The sequence below is a fragment of the Bos javanicus genome, chromosome 13, assembly GCF_032452875.1.
Source record: "Bos javanicus breed banteng chromosome 13, ARS-OSU_banteng_1.0, whole genome shotgun sequence".
Taxonomy (NCBI): domain Eukaryota; kingdom Metazoa; phylum Chordata; class Mammalia; order Artiodactyla; family Bovidae; genus Bos; species Bos javanicus.
Window position 1 is genome coordinate 48,610,915 of NC_083880.1, and position 17,059 is coordinate 48,627,973.

A 17,059-nucleotide genomic window follows, 5' to 3' on the forward strand; every position below is an offset into this window, starting at 1 on the left:
TGTACAACTGCATCTGGTGGCAGGCTTTAAGTCAGAATTCAACACTTATTTTAGTCTGCCCATGGCCTGCCCATTATTTCATTTACCATTTTGTCCATGCCTCTTTCCCACACTGTGCATTTATCTCAGTCACAGTTTTTGCAAGCCCACAAGCCAACCCTAGCCAAAATGAGTAAAAAGCAAGTGTCTCTAGAGAGCTTCTTTGAAAAGGAGGAAAGATCCAATGATGAGGCAGCAGAAGACCTTAAGACTGCCAACAAAAAGAAAGTTGCGTTTAAAAGAAGATACCAAGAGTCCTTCTTAAATTATGGCTTCATTGCAACAGGTAATTCATATTCTCCAGGCCTACTTTTTATAATACTATCCAATGAAGCCATGAAACCTTCAAAATTGCTTCACCACATGGAGACCAAACACCCTGCATTAAAAGACAAGCCATTGGAGTTTTTCAAAAGAAAAAAAACCATGAACACAAAGAAGAGAAGCAGTTATTGAAGGCCACCATTTCATCAAATGTGTCTGCATGGAGAGCATCATTCTTGGTGGCTAACTATATTGCTAAAGCTAGGAAACCCTTTACTATTGGTGAAGAATTTATCTGGACTGCTGTAAGGACATTTGTTGTGAACTTTAAAGAGAGGCTACACTTTCAAAGGTGGCAAGTATTCCTCTTTTGGCTAGCACTATAACTAGACAAATTGATGAAATAGCAGAGGATATTGAGGCACAACTGTTAGACAGGATTAATGAGTCACTGTAGTTTGCAATCCAGGTTGACAACTCTACTGATGTTGACAACAAGGCAACAAAGCTTGTTTTTAGGGGATACATTTTCAGGAGTATGTGCATGAGCCTATGTCATGTGCCTTTTTTATTGTAAACCAACACTACAACTGCAGAACTATTTTAGTCTGAATGAATACATATCAGGAAAACTGAATTGATCATTTTGTGTTGGTACATCCATGGACAGAGCAGCTGCCACGACTGGATTGCCTTCTGGTTTCACTACTTGGATCAAAGAGGTCACTTCTGAATGTGGATCTGTGCTTCTTAATTTGATTCTATGCACTGTGTTATCCATACAGAAATGCTGGCTAACTGAAAACTGTCGCCTGAATTTAACAGAGTTTTGCAGGATATGATTAAAATGATCAACCACATTTAAGTACATGCCCTTAACTCATGTCTGTTTGTGCAGCTCTGTGAGGAGATATATGTAGAACACACACATCTTCTCTTATACAGAGAGGTAAGATAGCTTTCTAAAGGTAGATCACTGGCCAGAGTTCTTGAGTTACAAGAGCTACTCCAGAGATTTCTTTTAAGAAAACAGTCACCACTGGCAGACATTTCAGTAACACAGAACGAGTCATATTCAACCTGCTTAATGAACTTAATTTGTCACTTCATAGCAGAATGAAAACCTGTTCAAATCAGAGGATAAAGTGTCTGCATTCAAAGCCAAATTGGAATTATGAGGGCAACAAGTGAACATTGGGAGTTTTGATATGTTTTAAACATTAGCAGAGATTTTGAAAGAGACTGAGTGAAGGCCTTCTTTCTCCCAGCTGGTTCACAATCACCTATCTCAGCTTTCAAAAGAGTTTGAGCATTAATTTCCAATCACAAAAGATGTCCAAACTGGCAAGGAGTGGATCTGTGACCCATTTGTGAATAAACCAGGTGAATAAACTTTGTCTGTGCTAGAAGAGGATCAACTGCTTGAGATCACAAATGATGGTGGCCTTGAAAGTATGTTTGAGACAACTTCAAATCTCAATACATTCTGGATTCAAGTGGAATATGCTGAGATTGCCAAAAAAGCACTGAAAAGCTTGGTTCCATTTCCAACACCTTACCTCTGTGTAGCAGGGCTTTCTCTAGTGACAGCAACCAAAACAAGATTACAGAGTGGACTGGACACAAACAACACACTTCATGTGTCACTGTCTCCCATCACCCCCAGATGGGACTGTCTAGTTGCAGGAAAACAAGCTCCAGTATCCCACTGATTCTGCATTATGGTGAATTGTATAATTATTTTATTATATATCATAATGTATAATAATAATAGAAATAAAGTGTACAATCAATGTAATGTGTTTGAATCATCCTGAAGTCACCCTCCATCCCATTCTGTGGAAAATTTTCTTCCACAAAACCAGTCTTTTGTGCTAGAAATGTTGGGGATCGCTCTTCTAGAAGACTCTCTATGAACTCTGAATTAGCAAATACTGAATCATTACTCCAAGGAGAAACACAGGGTTATGTTCCTGTGACCTCCGTGTCATATTTTCATCAATTCACGCTTGCTTGGATTGCTTGCTTCTGTTTAAAGACACTTGTTTACTATACAGAGCTGACCCACTAACATTGAGCTCATGGCTGACAGCACTATAACGCAAGCTTAAATGAGATTTAATTGACACAAATATTTTCTTCAGAAGGCACATCACTGTCTTCGTGCAATTAGGAATACAAGACAACACTTCAGCACTAAGCTTAGGGGCCAACCTAAACAGGAAGCACAAAAAATGTGAGAAAAGTGGCACACTAAGGAGACTGAGAAAAGAACACTTGTTTACAGTATTTGAACTGAAACAAGAAGGTTGATTTTTTTCGTATCTTACCTGGGAGTATGTGGATTGGATAAGCCAAATATTTTGCAATTCTGCACATGTCTGCACATGACTGTTAAAATGCTATGAGTATTGACTTGGGAGTTATAAATAAATTCTAGTGGGTGAGTGAATTCACAAATATGAAATCTGTGAATAATGATGACCAACTGTACCTTTATCATTGGTAAATCCCTGCTAAATATCTCTATATTCTTGCCTCTAAATTGTCACAGTTAATTTTTGGTTTATATACTTGTAGTGGCACCCCTCTGTCCCACTCACCTGTAAAACCAATGAGGCAGTTGGAACACTGATATGTTGGGATTAGTTTTTACAGCACGTCTGTGACAAATCCAGGACTAGCCCACAGGTCTAAAGATGTGTGATCTAGTGGCTATTCAATCAAATCACATGACTTTAAAGGCTTCCACTCCAGCATGTGTGAGTTTCCTTTCAGAGGTGTGTGTGTCCTGAGCATGATTATCATTGTCTGGTACTCTGTTAGAAGAAAAGGGAAGCATCCAGAAAACCCCCATTCACCTTCTGACTTTAGTTCATGAATCCTTTGTGGATTAAACTGTAGATTGTGCCCATTAAAAATTCAAATGAACGTGATGTTGAGCAAAATCAAGCATATGAGACTTAATGAATGTATCATATGAATTAGCTCTGGAGTAGTAGGATTGAGGCTAGGTACAGCTGATTGAGAAGTGGCCCTTAGTAAGACAGGTAGGAGGTGGGGAAACCCTTCAACAGACTGATGACCTAGAACAGAACATGGCAGCTCCTACACAGTTGCCTTCCCTGGCTCACAGAGACTAAAGTGGAAGCCACTAGAAAAACTATTTTATCAAGGCTCAGGAATCCTGTCTTGTAGCTTTAACATCTACTTTAAGAAATAGCCTCCACTGGGATGTCCTTTCCCGTTTGACAGCATTTGTGTTCATGATAGTTCTGTTTCATTTTTATGCTTTTTTCTTTCTGTGAGGATCTCCCTCCTTTATCCTGCCTATGGGCTTCTTGCTTTGAGATGCAAACACTGTTTTATCTTGTTTGGATATTAGTAAATTCACTGCTTGGAATTTCTTTTGTGCTCTTTGGTAAAAACTAATTTCTTTCATGGAAGCAAATTTTTATAATTAGAATGTTATTATTTATCTTCATTTTCCCAAAAGCCAATCTCCCACTGAAATTATTCAAGAAATATGTGTCATATGCTTAAAACATGCTTCCTAAATTTCTCTAAAGGAAATATTGAACATTACCAGTAAAAGTTCAGTACTGTGTCCCAACAGCTATTGGCTTGCCCATAACGGTTCTAGTTTATGTCTATTGTCCCAACAAAATTATTCAAAACACCTCCTCTCACTTGTGGATGACAAGTTATAGGGTTATTTTATAGATAATACCAATGTAAGAAATAAAAAAGGAAGTACTGATAAAGTTGGCATTTCCAAACCGTCCTAGACCAGGTTTACACATAAATATACAAGCAGCTTATGCAGCTCAATACGAGAAAAATGAACAACCCAATCAAAAAGTGGAGAAAAGGCCTAGACAGACATTTTTCCAAAGAAGACATACAGATGGCTAAGAAACACATGGAAAGATGCTCAGCATCACTCTATTAGAGAAATGTAAATCAAAACCACAATGAGGTGTCATCTCATGCCAGTCAGAATGGCCATCATCAAAAAGTCTACAAACAAAAATTTCTGGAGAGGGTGTGGAGAAAAGGAAACTCTCTTACACTGCTGGTGGGAATGTAAACTGATACAGTCACTATGGAGAACAGTGTGGTGATTCCTTAAAAACTGAGAATAGAACTGCCGTATGACCCAGCAATGTACTGCTGGGCATACACACTGAAGAAACCAGAATTGAAAGACACACATGTACCCCAATGTTCATTGCAGCACTGTTTACATTAGCTAGGACATGGAAGCAGCCTAGATGTCCATCAGCAGATGAATGGATAAGGAAGTTGGGGTACATATACACAATGAAAAATTACTTAGCTATAAAAATGAATGCATTTGAGTCAGTTCTAATGAGGTGGATGAACCTGGAGCCTATTATACAGAGTGAAGTAAGTCAGAAAGAGAAAGACAAATACTGTATTTTAACACATATATATGGAATTTAGAAAGATGGTACCAAAGATCCTACATGCAGGGCAGAAAGGAGACACAGATTTAAAGAACAGACTATTAGTCTCAGTGGGAAAATGCGAGGATGGGATGATTTGAGACAATAGCACTGAAACATGTATCTTACCATATATAAAACAGATGACCAGTGCAAGTTCAATGCATGAAGCAGGGCATCCAAAGCTGGTGCTCTGGGACAATTCAGAGGGATAGGGTGGGAAGGGAGGTGAGAGGGAGGTTCAGATTAGGGGGGACACATGTATAACTGTGGCTGATTCATGTTGATGAGTGGCAAAAACCATCACAATATTGTAAAGTAATTATCCTGAAATCAAAATAAATAAATTAATTTTACAAAAAAGGAAAAGAAATAATTGGCTGGAGTTTATATCATCCTAAAATTTAAAAATTATCTTTTTTTTCCTTTAGAACTTCTTTGACTTTTAAGGCTAGTTGTGTTATAAGACTAACAGACCTCCTTCTAATACTTGTTGAGTTATTCTATGCTTTAAATATTTATTTTTAACTACAAAAGTAGCAGACCTTTGTTGCAGAAATTTTAGAAAATGCAAACAAGCTAACAGGAGAAAATAAAAACCATCTAACATCTTTTCAATTGGATAATCACTGTTAATATTTATTTTATATCTACCATATTCTTTTCCTCTAGAAATCATAGCTATATTGTATCACATAATATCTGTATTTTATAATTATAAAAATACAATTTTGGAGTCTATTGATTTTTAATTTGCTGTTTCACTAACAAAATATTTTGATTCTTTTTCCATTGTTAAATATTCTCCTACAAGAGCAAGTAGAACAGAATGTTGAACAGTATTAATTATTTGAATTTGCCATAATTTATTATAATCTTAGCCTTTTTGAGATCTTTCCCCAAAGAAGGTAAAACAGTGAGGGTAGGGGCTTAAGTTAAAGCTGCCTGGACTTCAGACAGACACAAAGAAGAGGTTACATGCTAGGACTGCACTGGGGGACAGTCCTGGATGGCTGCAGTGTTCAATATTCTGACAGTAAGAGGCCTAATGAAATGATCTCTTGAGATTCATTTCTCTCCCTCATTTGTTATTTCTGTGATAATTTAATATACATAAAGGAAACTGACACTTGATTAATCATTAATCAATTAATTATTAATTAATTATCATTGCTGCTGATGCTGCTAAGTCGCTTCAGTTGTGTCCGACTCTGTGCGACCCCAGAGACGGCAGCCCACCAGGCTCCCCAGTCCCTGGGATTCTCCAGGCAAGAACACTGGAGTGGGTTGCCATTTCCTTTTCCAATGCGTGAAAGTGAAGTCGCTCAGTCGTGTCTGACTTAGTGACCTGGTGGACTGCAGCCTACCAGGCTCTTCTGTCCATGGGATTTTCCAGGCAAGTGTACTGGAGTGGAGTGCCATTGCCTTCTCCATAATTATCATTAATCATTATTAATTAATTAATTATCATTAATTATTAATAATCATTTTAATTTAAGATTGACTCTATTATTGTGCTTCTTAATAGCAGGAGTAGAACTTACTTTCTGCAGCCTTAATATACCATGCAATTATGGGGAGGGAGGTGGGAGGGGGGTTCAGGATTGGGAACACGTGTACACCTGTGGCGGATTCATGTTGATGTATGGCAAAACCAATACAATATTGTAAAGTAATTAGCCTCTAATTAAAATAAATAAATTTAAATTAAAAAATAAATGCTTTTAATTAAATGCTTCCTTATTAGCCATAAAAATCTCAAATTGTGAAATTGTTGGAACTCACTAGTTGATAGTTTGCATAAATATCATAATGAATTATTTTTGGTAGTGAAAATATTGTTTCATTTTCATAATTTTGTTTGGCTTCTAGTTATTTTAGCAGTATTAATTTAATATTGTTTGCTGTTCAGTCATTTAAATCATGTCCAACTCCTTGTGACCCCATGGACTGCAGCATGCCAGGCTTCCCTGTCCTCTATCTCCCAGAGTTTGCTCAAACTCATGTCCATGGAGTCAGTGACACCATCTGATCATCTCATCCTCTGCTGCCTGCTTCTCTGCCTGCCCTCAGTTTTCCCCAGGATCAGGGTCTTTTCCAATGAGTCGGCTCTTCTCATCAGGTGGCCAAAGTATTGAAGCTTCAGCTTCAACACCAGTCCTTCCAATGAATATTCAGGATTGATTTTCTTTAGGATTGACTGGTTTGATCTCTTTGCAGTCCAAGTGACTCTTAACAGTCTTCTCCAGCACAATTCAAAAGTATCTGCTCTTCAGCACTCAGCCTTCTTCATGGTCCAACTCTCACATTCTTACATGACTACTGGAAAAACCATAGCTTTGACTATATGGATCTGTCAGCAAAGTGATGCCTGCTTTTTAAATGTTTAACTTTGTCATGGCTTTCCTTCCAAGGAGTAAGCATCTTTAAATTTCATGACTACAGTCACTGTCCACAATGAGTTTGGAGCCAAAGAAAATAAAATCTGTCAACGTTTCCACTTTTCTCTCTTCTATTTGCCATGAAGTTATGGGACAGGGTGCTGTATTCTCATTAAGCCATCTTTTTCACTCTCCTGTTTCACCCCCATCAAGAGGCTCTTTAGTTCCTCTTCACTTTCTGCCATTAAAGTGTGCCATCTGCATATCTCAGGTTGTTAATTTTTCTGCTGGCAATTTTGATTTCAATGCCAGGTTGGTGAGTCATCCAATCTGGCATTTCACATGATGTACTCTGCTTATAAGTTATATAAATAGTGTGACTGTATACAGCCTTGTTATACTCCTTATTCAAACTCTGAGCCAGTCTGTTGTTCAATGTCTGATTCTAACTATTGCTTCTTGACCCACATACAGGTTTCTCAGTAGACAGGCAAGGTGGTCTGGTATCCACATCTCTCAAAGAATTTTCTGCAGCTCGTTGTGATCCACACAGTTCAAGGCTTTGTAGTCAATGAAGCAGAAGTAGATGTTTTGGTGGAATTCCCTTGCTTTCTCTGCAATCTAGTGGATGTTGGCAACTTAATCTCTAGTTCCTCTGCCTTTTCAAAACCCAGCTTATACATCTGGAAGGTCTCGGTTCACTGTACTGCTGAAGCCTCACTTGAAAGATTTTTAAGTGTTACCTTGCTAGTATATGAAATGAGTGCAATTGTATGGTAATTTGAACATCCTTTGGCATTGCCCTTCTTAGGAATTGGAATGAAAAATGACATTTTCCAGTCCTGTGGCCACTGCTGAGTTCTCCAAATTTGCTGGCATACCATGAACAGCACTTGAACAGCATCATCATTCAGGATTTGAAATAGGTCAGCTGGAATTCCATCACTTCCCCTAGCTTTGTTTGTAGTGATGCTTCCTACGGCCCAGTTGACTTCACCATCCAGGATATCTGGTTCTAGGTGAGTGGCCACACCATCATGGTTATCTGGTTTTACACCTTTTTTGTATAGTTCTTCTGTGTATTCCTGCCACCTCTTCTTAATCTCTTCTGCTTTTGTTTGACTTCTAATTATTTTAACAGTATTAATACAAAAATAATAAACTTTGAAATTCACTATAAGTAGAAGATAAACTGCCTTGTATTTTCAAATACAGCTCTGACAACTATCAACTTTCTGTGGTATTTTTTTCATCTAGCCTCTTTTGTCAAGAATATTTGATGCTAGCAGGATTTTATTGAGGCACAGTTTACACATAGAAAAATGCACAAATCTTAATGTATAGTTTGATGAATTTTGACGAATGGAGCTACCATTGCAATCAAGTTTTAGAACATATCCATTAGCCCAGTTCCCTGGTGCTCTTTCTTAGTTAATTTTTGCCCTGTTCCCCTCTCCAGCCTCCTCCTTCCCCAAACAGGTAACCATTATTCTGAACTATCACTATGGATAAATTCTGGCTGTTTTTAAACTTCATATCAATAGAATCATATATGTACATATATATAGTGTGTACATTTTTGTGTGTTGTTTCTTTTGGTTAGCATAAGTATTGTTTTTGTTTGTTTGTTTATTTCTCCTCACCTTGTTTTTAGATTCATCCATATTGCTGGGTATAAATCATGTTCATTTTTATCGCTGGGTAGTATTTTGTTGTCTGGATATATCAAAGTTTGTTTGTCCATTCTTTGAGCTTTCAGTACTCAAAATTCTTTGAGTTTTCAGTATGGGGCTATTATGAATAAACTGCTCTGAATAATCTTGTGCAAGCTATTTTGTGGACTTGAGTTTCATCTCTCCAGGGTGTCATTTCCTTTGTTGGAATTACTTTTTTCTTATATTATATCTGTCATTTGTGCTTAAAGAGATTCTAGCAAGTAGTTGGGGGACAAATTTTTGACAAATAGGCATTTACCAAGACAACTTACTTGAGTTACTTCTTATATCAGAAAACACTTTGTATTGAAATGATAGATTATGCTAATATTATTCTAAGGTCAAAATGTAGGACTTTGTGTCAGCAAATTACTTTTTGAGATTTATGAAGTGTCCACTGTGAGCATCTTCTTAGCTTGAATTGGCTTTAAGAGAATTATCAAACAACTCAAGCATTAAATATGAGTACTACTAAAAAAAAAAAATCAGCTCTATTACACTAATTTCTTACTTGTTTTTCTCCTCAATAGTAGAACTCAAGATTTGAAAGTTTGAGTGAAATACTGTTACAAGTCACTAATGGGAACAATAGGTGCTCTTCTGAGGGCTTTCTTTCATCAGGAATTTGTTCTGGGTTTCACTTAGCTAAACTAAACTGTCATTTCTACATTCTATAAGTTTTTGTAATAAAGATAAATAAATATGTTTCAAGCAAATGAAAAACACAGTTAAAAAGGGTATGAGCTTTCTGTTTTGAAGTTTAATAGAAATTACACTTCATCTTTTTCCTATTTCTAGACTTTACTGGATATGGAAACACAAGGCCACCACAGGAGAGTCAATAGTGATATTTCTAGTTAGGCTTAATATTGCATGGTAATTTTTAATCAATTAGTGGTTAAAGTGTTTTTTCTTCCTTAAAATAGATTCCCAAAATTCATTAAAGGATGAGACACTCTATGTAAGTGCACAGAGCCTCTATTTGTGGATCACTATTCAAAGCACCAATAAAATTTAATGTCAATTTATGTACAGAAATCTTTCTCATGGTTTTCTTTTTCTTTTTCTTTTAGCTTAGTGAACTTTCAAAAAATAGATATGTTAAATATTTGAAAGGTGGTCTTTATTTTGTTTTATTATTATTATTTTTAGTCTGGAAGTAACTGAAGTGGTCCTTAAAGGTAAATCATTATCTACCAGAAGATATGAAACTTAATTTCAAAATGGTTTTTGAATTCCACTCACATTTATGATAAAAATTTTCCATAAAGTAAGAGTAGAGGGATTATCTCTCAACATAATAAAGACCATATATGACAAACCCATAAAAAACATCATTATCAATGATAAAAAACTGAAGCATTTCCTCTAAGGTCAGGAAAAAGACAAGGATGCCCACTCTTGCCACTATTATTCAACATGGTTTTTTAAGTCCTAGCCACAGAAATCAGAGAAGAAAAAGAAAGAAAAGGAATCCAAATTGGCAAAGAAGTAAAACTGTCACTGTTTACAGATGAGAGGTGAAAAGAATACACAGAACTGTACAAAAAGGATCTTAACAATCCAGATAATCATGATGGTGTGATCACTGACCTAGAGCCAGACATCCTGGAATGTGAAGTCAAGTGGGCCTTAGAAAGCATCACTACAAACAAAGCTAGTGGAGGTGATAGAGTTCCAGTTGAGCTATTCCAAATCCTGAAAGATGATGCTGTGAAAGTGCTGCACTCAATATGTCAGCAAACTTGGAAAACTCAGCAGTGGCCACAGGACTGGAAAAGGTCAGTTTTCATTCCAATCCCAAAGAAAGGCAATGCCAAAAAATGCTCAAACTACTGCACAATTGCACTCATCTCACATGCTACTAAAGTAATGCTCAAAATTCTCCAAGCCAGGCTTCAACAGTTCTTGAACTGTGAACTTCCAGATGTTCAAACTGGATTTAGAAAAGGCAGAGGAACCAGAGATCAAATGGCCAACATCCACTGGATCATCAAAAAAACAAGAGAGTTCCAGAAAATCATCCATTTCTGCTTTATTGACTATGCCAAAGCCTTTGACTGTGTGGATCACAATAAACTGGAAAATTTCAAAAGAGATGGGAATACCAGACCACCTGACCTGCCTCTTGAGAAACCTATATGCAGGTCAGGAAGCAACAGTTAGAACTGGACATGGAACAACAGACTGGATCCAAATAGGAAAAGGAGTATGTCAAAGCTGTATATTGTCACCCTGCTTATTTAACTTATATGCAGAGTACATCTCGAGAAACACTGAGCTGGATGAAGCACAAGCTGGAATCAAGAATGCCAGGAGAAATATCAATCACCTCAGATATGCAGATGACACCACCCTTATGACAGAAAGTGAAGAACTAAGAGCCTCTTGATGAAAGTGAAAGAGGAGAGTGAAAAAGTTGGCTTAAAGCTCACATTCAGAAAACTAAGATCACGGCATCCTCTCCCATCACTTCATGGGAAATAGATGGTGAAACAGTGGAAACAGTGTGAGACTTTATTTTTTTGGGCTCCAAAATCACTGCAGATGGTGGCTGCAGCCATGAAATTAAAAGACACTCCTTGGAAGGAAAGTTATGACCTACCTAGACACATATTAAAAAGCAGAGACATTGCCAACAAAAGTCCGTCTCGTCAAGGCTATGGTTTTTCCAGTAGTCATGTATGAATGTGAAAGTTGGACTATAAAGAAAGTTGAATGCTGAAGAACTGATGATTTTGAACTGTGGTGTTGGAGAAGACTCTTGAGAGTCCCTTGGACTGCAAGGAGATCCAACCAGTCCATCCTAAAGGAGATCAAGCCTGAGTGTTCATTCAAAGGACTGATGTTGAAGCTGAAACTCCAATACTTTGGCCACCTGATGTGAAGAACTGACTCATTTGAAAAGACCCTGATGCTGGGAGGGATTGGGGGCAGGAGGAGAAGGGGACGACAGAGGATGAGATAGTTGGATGGCATCACTGATTCAATGGACATGAGTCTGGGTAAACTCTGGGAGTTGGTGATGGACAGAGAGGCCTGGTGTGCTGCAATTCATGGGGTCTCGAAGAGTCAGACATGGCTGAGCGACTGAACTGAACTGATACTATGCATAGAAAATCTGAAAAAAATGATATCTGAAAACTACTAGAGTTAATAAATTTGGTCAAATTGCAGAGTACAAAATTAATACACACAAATCTCTTGCATTCCTATACACTAGCAGTGAAATATATGAAAGAGAAATAAAGAAAACAGACCAATTTACCATCACATCAAAATGAATAATATCCTTGGGAATAAATCTACCTAAGGAAACAGAAGACCTGTTACTCAGAAAATTATAAGACACTCATAAAAAACAAAAACAAACAAACAAACAAAAAACAAACTTCCCTCGTGGCTCAGATGGTAAAACTTCTGCCTACAATGTGGGAGACCCGGGTTCAATACCTGGGTTTGAAGTAGGAAGTCAAGAAACACCCGGAGTAACAGAGAAATTTGGCCTTGGAATACAGATTGAAGCAGGGCAAAGGCAATAGAGTTTTGCCAAGAGAATGCACTGGTCATAGCAAACACCCTCTTCCAAGAACACAAGAGAAGAGACTCTACACATGGACATCACCAGATGGTCGACACTGAAATCAGATAATTATATTTTTTGCAGCCAAAGATGGAGAAGCTCTATATAGTCAGCAAAAACAAGACCAGAAGCTGACTGTGGCTCAGATCATGAACTCCTTATTGCCAAATTCAGATTTAAATTGAAGAAAGTGGGGAAAACCACTAGACCATTTAGGTATGATCTGAATCAAATCCCTTATGATTATACAGTGGAAGTGAGAAATAGATTTAAGGGATGATATCTGATACATACAGTGCCTGATGAACTATGGATGGAGGTTCGTAACATTGTACAGGAGACAGGGATCAAGATCATCGCCATGGGAAAGAAATGGAAAAAAGCAAAATGGCTGTCTGCAGAGGTCTTACAAATAGCTGTGAGAAGAAAAGAAGCAAGAAGCAAAGGAGAAAAGGAAAGACATAAGCATCTGAAGGCAGAGTTCCAAAGAATAGCAAGGAGATATAAGAAAGCCTACCTCAGCGATCAATGCAAAGAAATAGAGGAAAACAACAGAATGGGAAAGACTAGAGATCTCGTCAAGAAAATTAGAGATACCAAGAGAACATTTCATGCAAAGATGAGCTCGATAAAGGACAGAAATGATATGGACCTAACAGAAGCAGAAGATATTAAGAAGAGGTGGCAAGAATACACAGAAGAGCTGTACAAAAAAGATCTTCACGACCCAGATAATCACGATGGTGTGATCACTCACCTAGAGCCAGACATCCTGGAATGTGAAGTCAAATGGGCCCTAAAAAGCATCACTATGAACAAAGCTAGTGGAGGTGATGGAATTCCAGTTGAGATATTTCAAACCCTGGAAGATGATGCTGTGAAAGTGCTGCACTCGATATGCCACCAAATTTAGAAAACTTAGCAGTGGCCACAGGACTGGAAAAGGTCAGTTTTCATTCCAATCCCAAAGAAAGGCAATGCCAAAAAATGCTCAGACTACCACACAATTGCACTTACCTCACGCGCTAGTAAAGTAATGCTCAAAATTCTCCAAGCCAGGCTTCAGCAGTATGTGAACTGTGAACTTCCAGATGTTCAAGCTGGTTTTCGAAAAGGCAGAGGAACCAGAGATCAAACTGCCAATATACGCTGGATCATGGAAAAAGCAAGAGAGTTCCAGAAAAACATCTACTTCTGCTTTATTGACTATGACAAAGACTTTGACTGTGTGGATCACAATCAACTGTGGAAAATTCTAAAAGAGATGGGAATAACAGACCACCTGACCTGCCTTTTGAGAAACTGTATGCAGGTCATGAAGCAACAGTTAGAACTGGACATAGAACACCAGACTGGATCCAAATAGGAAAAGGAGTATGTCAAGGCTGTATATTGTCACCCTGCTTATTTAACTTATATGCAGAGTACATCATGAGAAACGCTGGACTGGAAGAAGCACAAGCTGGAATCAAGATTGCTGGGAGAAATATCAATCACCTCAGATATGCAGATGACACCACCCTTATGGCAGAAAGTGAAGAGGAACTAAAAAGCCTCTTGATGAAAGTGAAAGAGGAGAGTGAAAAGTTGGCTTAAATCTCAACATTCAGAAAACGAAGATCATGGCATTTGGTCCCACCACTTCATGGCAAATAGATGGGGAAACAGTGTCAGACTTCATTTTTTTGGGCTCCAAAATCACTGCAGATGGTGATTGCAGCCATGAAATTAAAAGACACTTACTCCTTGGAAGGAAAGTTATGACCAACCCAGATAGCATATTCAAAAGCATAGACATTACTTTGCCAACAAAAGTCTATCTAGTCAAGGCTATGGTTTTTCCTGTGGTCATGTATGGATGTGAGAGTTGGACTATAAAGAAAGCTGAGCACCGAAGAATTGATGCTTTTGAACTGTGGTGTTGGAGAAGACTCTTGAGAGTCCCTTGGACTGCAAGGATATCCAACCAGTCCATTCTAAAGGAGATCAGTCCACGGTGTTCTTTGGAAGGACTGATGCTAAAGCTGAAACTCCAATATTTTGGTCACCTCATGCAAAGAGTTGACTCATTGGAAAAGACTCTGATGCTGGAAGGGATTGGGGGCAGGAGGAGAAGGGGACGACAGAAGATGAGATGGCTAGATGGTGTCATCGAATCGATGGATGTGAGTCTGAGCGAACTCCGGGAGTTGGTGATGGACAGGGAGGTCTGGCGTGCTGCAGTTCATGGGGTCGCAAAGGTTGGACACGACTGAGCAACTGAACTGAACTGAACTGAATATTCCATTGTATAAATGTATCACAATTTCTTTATCCACTCATCTGTCAGTGGACATCTAGGTTGCTTCCATGTCCTTGCTATTGTAAATACTGCTGCAATGAAGGTTGGGGTACAAATGTCCTTTAGAATTGTGGAATCTTATGCTGTTTTCCATAACAGCTGTGTCAGTTTACATTCCAACCAACAGTGCAAGAGGGTTCCCTTTTTTTCCACATCCTTTCCCACATTTATTGTTAGTAGATTTTTTGATGATGGGCATTCTGATAACTGTGAGGTGATACCTGATTGTAGTTTTAATTTGCACTTCTCTAATAATGAGCAATGTTGAGCATTTTTTCCTGTATTTATTGACCATCTTTGTCTTTTTGGAGAAATGTCTGTTTAGGTTTTCTGGCCTTTTTTTTTGACTGGATTTTCTTTTTCTTATATTGAACTGTATAGTGAAGTGAAGTTGCTCAGTCATGTCCGACTCTTTGTGACTCCATGGACTGTAGCCTACCAGGCTCCTCTCTCCATGGGATTTTCCAGGCAATAGTACTGGAGTGGATTGCCATTTCCTTCTCCAGGGGAATCTTCTCGACCCAGGGATCGAACCCAGGTCTCCCTCATTGTAGACAGACGCTTTACCGCCTGAGCCACCAGGGAAGTCTTGAACTGTATAAGCTGCTTATATATTTTGGAGGTTAACCCTTTGTCAGTTTACAATTATTTTACCCCATTCTGAAGGTTTTCTTTTCATATCCTTTATTATTATTATTTTTTTAGTTGGAATTTATTTTATTTTATTTTTTTCCATTTTTCTTTCTAAATATTGCTTTAACTATTTGGAGTCTTTTGTGCTTCCATACAAACTATGAAGTTTTTCGTTTTAGTTCTGTGGAAAATGTCATTGGTAATTTGACAGGGATTGCATTGAATCCATACATTGCTTTGGGTAGAATAGTCATTTTTACAATATTGATTCATCTAATCCAAAAACGTGGTATATCTCTCCATCTGTTTGTATTGTCTTTGGTTTCTTTCATCAGTGTCTTATAGTTTTTTGTGTGCAGGTCTTTTGTCTCTTAAGGTAGGGTTATTATTGTTTATTATTATTATCTCATTCAGTTCAGTTCAATTGCTCAGTCACGTCCGACTCTTTGTGACCCCATGAATCACAGCACACCAGGCCTCCCTGTCCATCACCAACTCCCAGAGTTCACTCAGACTCATGTCAATTGAGTCGGTGATGCCATCCAGCTATCTCATCCTCTGTCATCCCCTTCTCCTCCTGCCCCCAATCCCTCCCAGCATCAGAGTCTTTCCCAATGAGTCAACTCTTCACATGAGGTGGCCAAAATATTGGAGTTTCAGCTTCAGCATCAGTCCTTCCAATGAACACCCAGGACTGATCTCCTTGGTTGAATCTCCTTGCAGTCCAAGGGACTCTCAAGAGTCTTCTCCAACACCACAGTTCAAAAGCATCAATTCTTCGGTGCTCAGCCTTCTTCACAGTCCAACTCTCACATCCATACATGACCACTGGAAAAACCATAGCCTTGACTAGATGGGCCTTTCTTGGCAAAGTAATATCTCTGCTTTTGAATATGCTATCTAGGTTGGTCATAACTGTCCTTCCAAGGAGTAAGCGTCTTTTAATTTCATGGCTGCAATCACCATATGCAGTGATTTTGGAGCCCCCAAAATAAAGTCTGACACTGTTTCCACTGTTTCCTCATCTATTTCCCATGAAATGATGGGACCGGATGCCATGATCTTCGTTTTCTGAATGTTGAGATTTAAGCCAAATTTTTCACTCTCCTGTTTCACTTTCATCAAGAGGCTTTTTAGTTTCTCTTCACTTTCTGCCATAAGGGTGGTGTCATCTGCATATCTGAATTTATTGATAATTCTCCTGGCAATCTGGATTCCAGCTTGTGCTTCTTCCAGTCCAGCGTTTCTCATGATGTACTCTGCATATAAGTTAAATAAACAGGGTGACAATATACAGCCTTGACGTACTCCTTTTCCCATTTGGAACCAGTCTGTTGTTCCATGCCCAGTTCTAACTGTTGCTTCCTGACCTGCATATAGGTTTCTCAAAAGGCAGGTCAGGTGATCTGGTATTCCCATCTCTTTCAGAATTTTCCACAGTTCATTGTGATCTATGCAGTCAAAGGCTTTGGCATAGTCAATAACGCAGAAAGAGATGTTTTTCTGGAACTCTCTTGCTTTTTCGATGATCCAGCGTATATTGGCAGTTTGATCTCTGGTTCCTCTGCCTTTTCAAAAACCAGCTTGAACATCTGGAAGTTCACAGTTCACGTATTGCTGAAGCCTGGCTTGGA